Below are 8799 nucleotides of genomic sequence, written 5' to 3'. Positions count from 1 at the left end.
AGCGGAAATGGTCAACATTTTCGAATGTTACACCACTGAGCTGTATTTCTGGCATTGGAGAGGGATTGGCTGGTGCCTGCTGGAAGAGCACGTTGAGATCTAGTGCCAGATCAAGAGACACTGGCCTGAAAAGTTTCACCCCCCCCCCCCCCCCCCAGGATTTTTGGGCCTGGGTGTGATATATGTGTGTGTTTAAACAGAAAAGGAGGGGGAAATGCTTCAGCTTGGCCTGAGAAGCGGGAATGCAACGCGTGAGGCAGAGAAAGCGGCCTGGCTGGAGGGGAAGGGCTGTTGCTAGCCTTCTCGGAGGGCAGGCCGGGGAGCTTAGCCATTCGGGGCGAGTGGGCGGGGCTTCGGCCCTGGAGGCGGGTTGGCGGCGCCGAGGCCAAGGGGGCGGGGCGAGAGGAGGAGGAGGAGGGAGGGAGGAAGGAGGCCCGCCCGTCTGGCAGGCGCGAGGCAGAGAGGAGCTGCTTCTCCTGCTGAGCTGCCTCCACAGAGCCGCGGTGCCGAGGAAGGAAGGAAGGAAGGAACAGGAGGGCGCCCCGTCCCCTCGCCTGGGAAGGAAGGGAAGCAAGCAAGCAGGCCTCGGCCGGAGGTGAGCGGAGGCTGCGCGGGGAGGCCTCGGAGGGAGAAGAAAGGGGCGTGAGGGCAGGCAGAGCGTGCTTTCCCCCTTTGCCCTCTCGCTACGAGGAAAGAAACAGGCTGGCTGCCCCTCTTCCCCTTCCTTCCTTCTTTCTGACTGTAGAGAGGAGGAAGTTCCCTCGCGTGGAGGCCGCTTTGCAGCCTCCATCCACCCTCCTCCCTTTATTCTTTAAGCCTGGGCTTTCTCTCGAGTCTTGCTTCAATCATGGTTGCTCTTGTGGCCGTGGGTTTTGCAGAAAAGGCGCCTCTTCCCTTGCAAGAACTGCAGAGGTTGCAGCAGAGGAAGAAAAGGGTTGTCTGCAGGGAAATTGGTTGATTTCCCCTTCCTTCCACTTCCTCTCCCTCTCTCCTTCTCCTTTTCTTGGGGTCCTTCCACACAGCTGAATAAAATCCCATATTTTCTGCTTTGAACTGGGATATATAGCACTGTGGACTCATGGCCCTTCTACACAGCACTATATCCCAGAATATCAAGGCAGAAAACCCCTCAATATCTGCTTTGAACTGGGATATATAGCACTGTGGACTCATGGCCCTTCTACACAGCCCTGTATCCCGGAATATCAAGGCAGAAAATCCCACAGTATCTGCTTTGAACTGGGATATATTGCATTGTGTACTCATGGCCCTTCTACACAGCCCTATATTCCAGAATATAAAGGCAGAAAACCCCACAATACCTGCTTTGAACTGGATTATCTGAGAGCTCTTCCACACAGCCCTATATTCCAGAATATCAGGGCAGAAAAATCCTACAATATCTGCTTTGAACTGGGATATATGGCAATGTGGACTCAGATAACCTAGGGCCCTTCCACACGGCCCTCAATTCCAGAATATCAAGGCAGAAAACCCCACAATATCTGCTTTGAACTGGGTTATCTGAGTCCACACTGCCATATATTCCAGTTCAGATTAGAAAATTTGAGATTTTATTCAGCTGTGTGAAAGGGGCCCCAGTTCAAAGCAGACATTGTGGGATTTTCTGCCTTGATATTCTGGGATAAAGGGCTGTGTGGAAGGGCCCTTGGTCTTCCCTTTCTGAAAGGCGATCCTAAAAAGGGGGAGTGTTCAATCTGTAGCGGGTAGATGACCAAATGTGCTTGCCTCCTTCTGCATTGTGGAATTGATTCAGTTCTGCACCACTTTAACTGTTAAGGCTACCTACTATGTTAACAAGCCTTAAGGCCCTTCCACGCTGCCCTATATCTCAGGATATCAAGGCAGAAAATCCTACAGCATTGGAGTGTGGATTCAGATCACCCAGTTCAAAGCAGATACTGTGGGATTTTCTGCCTTAATTTTCTGTGATTTAGGGCTGTGCGGAAGGGCCTTGAGTCCACACTCAGATAATGTGGGATTTTCTGCCTTGGTATTCTGGGATATAGGGTGTGTGAAAGGGACCTTGGTCTTCCCTTTCTGAAAGGCCATCCTAAAGAGGGGGATTGTTCAATCTGCAGTGGGTAGGCGACCAAGGGTGCTTGCTTCTTTCTACATTGTGGAATTGATTCAGTTCTGCACCACTTCAACTGTCAAGGCTCCGTGCTATGCAAACAACCCTTAGGGCCCTTCCACGCAGCCCTATATCCCAGGATAGCAAGGCAGAAAATCCCACATTATCGGAGTGTGGACTCAGATAACCCAGTTCAAAGCAGATATTGTGGGATTTTCTGCTTTGATATTCTGGGATATAGGGCTGTGTGGAAGGGCCCAAAGAGAGGGTGTGATCTGTGTATGAACTAAAGGTATATCTACACCAGACATGGGCAAACTTCAGCCCTCCCTCCAGGTGTTTTGGACTCCAACCCCCACAATTCCTAACAGGCTGTTAGGAGTTGTGGGAGTTGAAGTCCAAAACATCTAGAGGGAAGGCCAAAGTTTGCCCATGCCTGATCTACTTTTTAGAATTAATGCAATTTGACGCCGCTTCAACTGCCATGGCTCAATGCTATAGAATCCTGAGGGTTGTAGCTTGAGAAGGTCTTTCATTCCAAATAGTGATGACGCCACATCAAGCTACAAACCCCACGATTCCATATCATTGAGCCATGGCAGGCAAGGTGGTGTCAAACTACATTAGTTCTACAGTGGAGGTGCACTCTGAGGACCCTTTCACACAACCCTATATCCCAGAATATCAAGGCAGAAAATCCCACAATATCTGTTTTGAAATGGGTTATCTGAGTCCACACTCAAATAATGTGGGATTTTCTGTCTTGATATTCTGGGCTGCGTGGAAGGGCCCTGAGTGATTTGTATGCTTTGCAGAAAAAAGCACTTGTCCCTCCATATATACGAATTCTGTTTCTACGGATTCAACTATCCATAAACTATTCTCCCCTCTTTTCCAAAAAGCAAACCTTGATTCTGATATTTTGTGTAAGGGTGAGCATATTATGACACTGTTGTATGCAATGGGACTTGGGCATCCACAGAGTTTGGTATGCAGAAAGAGCCCTGGGGCCAGCCCTCCAGTGGATACCAAGGGCACACTGTTCTGTATTTCAATGTGAAAATACATGCCCCATCTGTCTCCCTCCCCTTTTCCCCACAGTGTTTTTTGTGGACTTTACAGAGTGTCTGGGCCAGGGGTGGTGAGGAAGTCCACTGTGAAGTTATGGGTTTGTTTGTTTGTTTATAAGAGCAAATTTTGAATGGCACTTCAGGGTCTAGACGGTGTGCAATGGCATGGCTGGAGCAAGTGGTAGACTAGTGCATGCTAACCAAACCTTGCTAAATATTGGCAGTAAAATCCCATTCCCTGGATTAGTGAATAATCCACAGACTGTAATTTAGAAAAGTGCCCCACATCCTTTTCCTAAGAGGAAGTTTAATTATGTATCCAGTTGAATTTTCGTTGTAAATTAGTATAGTATTTAACTGGGAAATTTAGTCTGACTACAGAAGTTGCCTTCATATTTATTGGTTTCTCTCTTCTCAAATACGGATGTACCAACCTTTTTCAGTACATGTGGTAGAGAACTCATCTGATACGGTGAGCTATATAGTTGAATTTATGACACTGATATTTTATGAAGTTTGTGTAGTCTTATATTTTTAGTGAAGACATATAGTGATCCATTAAAAGAATTTCTTTTGTTACTGGAAGTACTGGTTTGTGTTTGTGATGGCATTTTTAGAAGATAAAGTACATTTTTTTACTTCCTTGGAGATTGGAAAGGTCTGGTTTTTGGAGAAAAAAATGGGTGATTGAAACATTTTGATTCATGGGCAGGAAAAATGGTTTTTCTCTTGCCAGTTCTTTGCATTCAAGTTTTAGAGTCATTGTGAGTGCAGAGTGATCTAAGAACTGTGAGGCACAGGATGGGGATACAGATTCTGACCCAGAGATTTTTGGAAAGCAAGCAGTTTCAGTCACAGTGATTTTGGCCGTTAGGTGACCCTATGAGTGCACTCCAGCAGTGCATTCTGCAAGGGCCATTTGGAATAGTGCAATCTAAGTTTGCAAAACCAGAATTTGAACATGTGGGTGCTTTTATTGTTTGTCCATTCTATATAGCCATGGATTCATTTTTAAATTGTATTTCTGATCACTTCCTGCATAACTTACTTAAATTAGTCTGGTTTCTATATGGACATCTTTGAAGCAGTTAAGCTCCAGATATACCCTGTCAAGCACGTAATCTCAGAGGCTTAAACTCTTTGCTTCTAAGACATTATCTTTAGCATGGCGCAATAAAATCATCTTGTGACTTAAAAAAAGAACTTTGAATTACTCATCAGAATGAATTCCATGTAATAAATGTACTATTGGTAAGAGTAATTGTATCTTACTTTATTAGAGTAACATGACCCCTTACCATGTGGACCTAGAAGGGAATCTGCTGATTTGAAATGATTTTATTCACCAATAGCTTTTACTATTCAGATATTAGTTGTTTTCTTATTTGTTTTCAATGTGTGTATATGTTGCATTTGTTTGATAACTTTCCCCATTACACCTTTTACCTAGGCAGAGTAGATTCAGGAAATGTGTGAGAACTTTTAGATGGTTTCATATTATTTGAGCAAAATGTACTATGTCTAAAATTTTGATATTGTGGGGTCATTTTGCCATAACTTCATAGTTATCTATGTATATAATTGCATGTATAATAAATATCTCAGTTCATTCCCTGATACCTTTGGCAAGAAAGCTAAGAACAAGTCTTAGTTGAGTCTTGTAAAAACTAGTCACAATAGAGTGTAATGTGCTATTCTGAAGGTAAAGCAGCCTTCCTCCAAATTGGTGGCCTCCAAAAGTATTTCATTGTATTCCTCATCATGCCTATTCAAAATTGTCCATGACTGGAGTTTTAATACTACTGGAGTGCATCCAGTGGAGGGAGATCAGGCTAAAGAGATCAGTTGACCAGTCCTTATATAGCTTGGCCAGGTCCATATTGGAAATCCGGTTATTGGTTTATGTTGAATGTGGTCTGATAGGAGCTCCAATTGCACTCTGCTATATTTTGTCATGTTTAGTGTGTTTTTATTTCGGTTGTTGGTGGATGAATTATCCTTGAAGTGACTGGCTTGACCTTGAAGGAGCTGGGAGTGGCCACGGCCGACTGGGAGCTTTGGTGTTGGCTGGTCCAGGAGGTCGCGAAGAGTTGGAAGCGACTGAACAAATAAAGAACAAAACATTTTATGATGCTCCTATTTTAATGTATTTTGTTTTTTTTATTGTTTTGCTTTTATGTTTTTATGTGCATTTGTCTCACATGTAAGCCACTCTGAGTCCCTTTGGGCAGGGTATAAAAATAAAGTTGTTGTTGTTGTTTGCAGTGTGTAGTACCATAGCCTTATACAGGTGCAAGACTTACCCAGAAGAAACCCTAACTCCTTATAGGGCTGCTAATCCAATTCCATTTTACAGTATTTAATATAAATATGGTTCTCTCTGCAAGCCATAGTTGATCTTAGTGGATAAGTTGTATAATTAACTAGCTCATGCTAGGAACCATTTGTAGCTTACATAATTGTAGCAGTGACAAAGGCCAGGATCCACTAGAGTCATTTTATTTATTTATTTTTCTATCAGTGAAAGCGGAAGGACAGTTTTCCTGAAGCTTCCTGGGTTGCCTTAAATCCTGCCCCAAAGCAGGTTTTTCAGGCAGCAGAGAAGATGGCAGGCCGGGGAGAAATCCCTTCTCAGTAGTCAACACCCACTGGTTCAACATGGGATTTAAGCTAGCGCTTTCCCTTTGCATTAAATTCCATTGGTTTGGTTAATAAATCACTAGTGGAAAGAAAAAATATAATTAGTAGATGGCTTTACTTTTATTGTATAGTGTATCTCTATGAAAAAAAAAATGTAAGAGTTCGTGACACTTCTGTATTTCTCAAGGAGCAAAACATTCCTAGTGAGTTTATAGTAGGATTTATTATTGGAAAACTTCCTATTCTTAAACTGACTGCAGACAAGAGAGAGTTCTATAACATATCACTTGCAGATATTCTTGGCTGTGCCAAGTGCTATGATTATTTCTGTATTGTTTATTGTGAGAGACTTTGGATGCTTTGATGAGATTCAACAGTTTGCTGTCCTGGGAAATACACTTAAGGAGCAGAGGTGAGCTGTGCAAGCTTTAAATTTCTGACACATGCTGACAGATAGCAAAGCCAACATTACTTTGCCTATGCTGCATGCTGGAAATCCATTAGGACAGGTTGTCCGAAAATTATCTTTACAATTTCAGTTGAATTAAAGAATTAAAATTGTTCAAGAACCCAATATTTGCAACTTGGAATCAACATGTTTAATCACTTAACAGTATGCTAATGTTTTGTCACTCTTTTTGTGTAATATATAATAGATTTTGAGGCTTACATAGGTGAGTTGTTTTTATGTTTTAGCTTCTACACAGCCCCATCTTTTACATTTTTATACTGTGTTAGTATGTGCTCATGCAGGAAGGTGTCTGCTGTTTTTCACAATTGGGAGAGGGAGAAATAAACTAGACCTTTTTTGCAGTATTTGGCAATTTGTCAGATATATTTCTGGCAGCACTGTGAATAGTCTTCATTTTCTTGTTTAGTTGTTTTACAAATATTTCAAAGTATTTGGAATATTTGGAGAAGTGTCAATTTTCTAGTACATGTTGTATGTATATATAGTTGAATGTTGTCAGTGTTCCAGAATCTTACCTCAAGGTGTGTTTAAGTCTGTTTACTTTTTTGTTATAAGAAATAGGGAGACAAGGAGTGCACATACACTCCTTGTCTCCCTATTTACAATTTAATTAATATTTAATGTGTGCTTTTTCCTCTCCTTTGATTCCAGTTCCTGCTGTCTTCCTATGTACAGGTGTGAAACTTCTAAAATAAGTTTTGATAAACCACCCACATTAACAAGTCTTTGGTTCCATCTTGGTAAATGCCCTTTTAATGATGTTGTGAACACCTTAAACTGTTCTCCAAGAACCTTAAAATAGATGGCTAAATTGCACAAATGAATGAATATTTAATATAAAAAACTGAATTGCTGTATCTGTGGAAAATTAATACACCTTTTTGTCAAAGCCAAAACTGACTGTTTCACAGCACAAACTTTGACTTATGACTTAAAATGAGGCCCACAGATGGTACATGTTATCATATATATATGGATATATTCTTGAATACATGTTTTTTTCTCAGTGCATCATGCTTGTTTCTGAATCTGTAGATACACTCATTTTGATTCAGTGGATAGTTGCAGGGATATTTATTGTGTCAAAAGTGAATTGAGAATACAATTGTAATGTATAAGAAAACCACAATCAAAGTTAAATACTGGGCATTATACTTAATTTCCTTTGACCAGAAGTTGGTCACTTGGAGTGCCTCTGGTGTCTCTGTGAGAAGGTCCTCCATTGTGCTTGTGGTAGGGCTCAGACTACATTGTAGTAGGTGGTCTGTGATTTGCTAATCTCCACACTTGCATGTTGTGGGCCCCACTTTGTAGCCTCATTTCTTAAGATTGGCTCTGTATCTCATGGTGCTGCCAGAGTTCAGCACTTTGCAAGTCTCTCAGTCTTCTGCTGTAATATTATTGCTGTAATATGTTGTCTGGGCTTGGCCCCTTGAAAGCCGCTCTGAGTCCCCACTGGGGAGATGGTGGCGGGGTATAAATAACGTTTATTATTATTATTCTGTGTCCCCATGAAGGAGTTTCTCATCTAGTATCGGCAACTGATTGAGATTCCGTGCTTTAGCCTGCCACTTTTGGACTCTGGCTTGCTTAGTTGTTCCTGCTAGTATCTCTGTAGATCTTGGTTGCATGGAGAAGAATATCATGCTGAGTCTTCATCCTTTGGTTTTTAAGCATCACTGGGGTTCTTGAGTGTTGTGGGGGAAAATTAACTTGAGGGGATGGGTGCTGTAAGTGGATAGTTGTAGCATGTTAAGAATCAAAAAGGTAGCATGCCACGAAGCTGTGCAGAAGAATGATAGAAAGAATGAAGCATGTGCTAGTTCTAGAGCAGTACTTTTTAATCCATGAAAGGCTTCATGGTTTCAATTCCAAGGAGGTCCAGTGGTTAGAGATTGTGGGAGTGGCAATCCAATAATATCTGGGGTCTCTCTGGTTGAGAATCACTGTTCTAGAGAAGACTATTTCTAGAGTGACATTTACCAGTTTGATGCCCTTAGGCATTTTTCTCTACAATTCCTGTCATTCTCAGCAATTATGGAGGTGCATCCAGTGCTTTTGCATGAAGCAGTGGCAATTTCCCCCAATCATTTACAAAGGGCCAGTACTACATTTGTGCCCAACTGTTTGTTTCTTTACTGGAAACTGTGTGTGAATCAGCAGCGGATGGTTCACAGATTGGTACGACCACAGACTAGCACCTAGCATAGCATTAGCTTTTGCTCTGATATGGTGTGCTTGTAATAGCACTGCTATGTATTTCTTCTCTCCACTAGTTGCTCTGTATGCAATGTAATAGAACTATTATTATTTCTCGTCTCCAGGTTTGTTTAACACACACACATGCACATACATATATTGCTAAGTGGCAGTTGAAGCAGAACCACTTCTTGAAACTAATGCTTATAGATAGGAATGCTCTTCTAGCCTTACCCTATGGCTGATCAGTCAAATGTCATTGTTTTGCATGAAAAACCTCTTGATTCATGAAGCTTGGCAAGTAGGTTGAGCAGACTTCCCTC

General features: G+C 42.1%; 1 protein-coding gene across 2 annotated transcripts in view; it reads left to right on the top strand.

Moving 5' to 3' along the window:
• The first annotated feature begins 418 nt into the window (after nucleotides 1-418).
• Nucleotides 419-8799, top strand: part of PIK3R1 (phosphoinositide-3-kinase regulatory subunit 1) — a 133169-nt gene continuing 124788 nt past the window's right edge. The window contains exon 1 of one of the 2 annotated variants that reach the window (XM_067464577.1): nucleotides 419-595. The gene's annotated coding sequence lies outside the window, so the exon portion shown is untranslated. The remainder of the gene's footprint in view (nucleotides 596-8799) is intronic. The other variant, XM_060761593.2, reaches the window with a different exon arrangement.

The sequence above is a fragment of the Anolis sagrei genome, chromosome 2 (genome assembly GCF_037176765.1).
Source record: "Anolis sagrei isolate rAnoSag1 chromosome 2, rAnoSag1.mat, whole genome shotgun sequence".
NCBI classification, from domain to species: Eukaryota; Metazoa; Chordata; class Lepidosauria; order Squamata; family Dactyloidae; genus Anolis; species Anolis sagrei.
This window is presented reverse-complemented; position numbering and strand designations above follow the sequence as displayed.